The 2,546-nt window shown below is 36.9% G+C and overlaps 1 pseudogene; it reads right to left on the reverse strand.

Moving 5' to 3' along the window:
* Window positions 1–694: 694 nt before the first annotated feature.
* On the reverse strand, window positions 695–2,196 carry LOC110217976 (flavin-containing monooxygenase 5 pseudogene; annotated as a pseudogene).
* Between the last annotated feature and the right edge of the window lie 350 nt (window positions 2,197–2,546).

A 2,546-nucleotide genomic window follows, 5' to 3' on the forward strand; every position in this document is an offset into this window, starting at 1 on the left:
TCGAATGCTAGATCCAGGAAGATCCAAGTTCTGATCCTCAACTAAATACCTGCTACATTGGTGACCCACAGCAAGGTATCTAGCTGCGCCCAGCTTTCCTCATCTGCCAAATGGGAATAACAATAGTACCTATATCAAAAGGTTGCTGTGAAGATCAAATGAAACAACATATGCAAAGTGCTGTGCAAAACTTAAAGTGCTATATAAAAAACTATCTATTGTTAACGGTTATTATGATTTTTAAAGGAATATAGTTATGATACTTGGTAAATTTCTTAGATAATATAATTGTTACTTTTGAAAGTCTAAATTAGTTGAAGCTTCTATCTTCATTGAACCCTGATTTGTTTTGCAAAAGCAGAATATACCCAGTTAATTTTAGTGTTAATGAAAAGATAAGTTTAGGTAGATCCCAGTGTGCCTGGAATCCATATTCACATTTTTTTTCTCAAATGCATTTGTAATTTAGACATTAAAAAAAAAAAGAAAGAAAGAAAACCTCTCTTCCTACAGACTTGGGGCCATGTGGCCATAAACTTTAACTGAAGACTATTCTGTGAACTTTGCAAACCGAGAAATGCTAGCATTGTGGGATAATTAGCTACTAGAGTTTGACCAAAATCAAACAGAAACCAGTGGTCATCAAACTACCCCTTAATTATCTGTGTTACAAATTGCAAGGATGATGACAATGTTATCTATTAATTTGTATAATAAAGATACATAGAGCTGGGTTAAGGCAGCATAGACAACTTAGAGGATGGAGGATGGTTGCAGTTGAAGACCTGTGTCTTCATGGATTTGATAACTTATTGCCCTTTGAGTGAGGAAGGCTGCCCTGGCTCCAACCCATTTCCTAAGTTCCTATAGGGCATACTGATATGGAGTGAAAGAAAACTAAGGCCAGCTTGGAATCTGGAGAAAGAGAGAGAACACATTAGGTTTGACACCAATTTCAGAAGCAATTTCATCCATATATTGAGCATACTTGACTAGTATCACATGGGCTTTGCAGAAACTGTTCAGTTTGGCTCTGGTCCATTTAATGTCTGCCATCATATATTTCTGTGCAGGTAATTTGTTCAATTCCTTGAATATACACACAGCCCAATAGATCTGTAGTCCTGATGTAGGAATGGTGGCTCACACTGGTTGGAGGATGACAATAAAAGCTGGTGTTTTCTTTTCTAAAAAATGTGGAAATACAAACTTTTACATGAAGTTCTGACTGTCAATATTTTTCAGGTTGTCTTCCAGGAAAGAGAAATCAAATGTACAACCTGTGGCAAAAAAATACAATGTCAATCTCCTCTTTGGTACCATACTCAAACAAAGCCATGCTTTCAGTGAATTCAATCATATTTGGTTTCACTAGCAGACTCCAAGAAATGATACACTGGAGCATATCATTTCTGAAAGTAGGTTGATGGCTCAGAACCCTGTGCTGGGACTGAAGACCAAATTCCATGTGATTAAACTTGGAATTAAGTTTATTCTCTTTCTAGTTGTTGGTCATGAATGTTGTTCGCCACTTATCGATGTTATAAAGGTGCATGAAGAGTACAGTGTCTATAGAATTCTCCATTTCCCAACATAGTTCCATATGTAAGTACCTCTCCTTGTTTAGTCACATGCCTGAGCTCACAAGCCACATCAGCTCCAGAATTCTCAATGCCAATCACAACAATTCTTCTCCCTAGTATTTTCTCTGGGTACTTATACTCCCATATGTGGAAATAAGATTCCTTTAAATGTCTTCATTCCTGAAAGTATTTTGATGGCAAATTAGGGTAAGTATAATAGCCACTGTGAAGCATGATCCCATCAGAGATTTAAGATTCCTGCTTCCCATCAGCATCGCAACATCCCACTGGCCAATGGAAGACAAATCAGAATGCTTCCTTATACTGCATACCTTTGCCATGAAGCAAATATGCTTCAGAAGTTAAACATGCTTGATGTAGATTTGTAAATACTCCATCATTTTGTAATTGTGCAAGTAGTTGGAATAATTATCAGGAAGAGCATAATTACTGTGGGCAGTCATCTTGGAAGTATTGCAGGTTAGAAATATGTAGATACTGGGACTCCCAGCTTCTGATTTTTCCTCATATCTCCAGATTGCCCAAAGTTATTGCTTCCTTCGAAGCAGGTAGGTTCCCGTCCTTCTTCTTCTTCTACTTTTTTTTTTAGCATGCTTCAGTCTGTATTCAATCAATATCACTTCTTTCTCTGGAGGTAGATAGTATGCTTCAACATTATTCAGTTGGGATTTTCTTGGATCATTGTATTACTGAGAATAGCTTAAGTCATTCACAATTGTTCATCAAACAATATTGCTGTTACTGTGTGCAATGTTCTCCTGGTTCTGTTCACTTCATTATATATTGGTTCATTTATGTTTTTCCAGGTTGTTCTGAAATGATCCTGCTTGTCATTTCTTATAGCCAATAATACTCCTTATAATCATAATCCATAGCTTGTTTAGCCATTTCCCAAGTGATGGGCTTTCCCTCAATTTCCAAGTCTTAGACACCACAAAAAGA

Source organism: Phascolarctos cinereus, unplaced genomic scaffold (assembly GCF_003287225.1).
Source record: "Phascolarctos cinereus isolate Bilbo 61053 unplaced genomic scaffold, phaCin_HiC Scaffold_4;HRSCAF=312, whole genome shotgun sequence".
NCBI lineage: Eukaryota > Metazoa > Chordata > Mammalia > Diprotodontia > Phascolarctidae > Phascolarctos > Phascolarctos cinereus.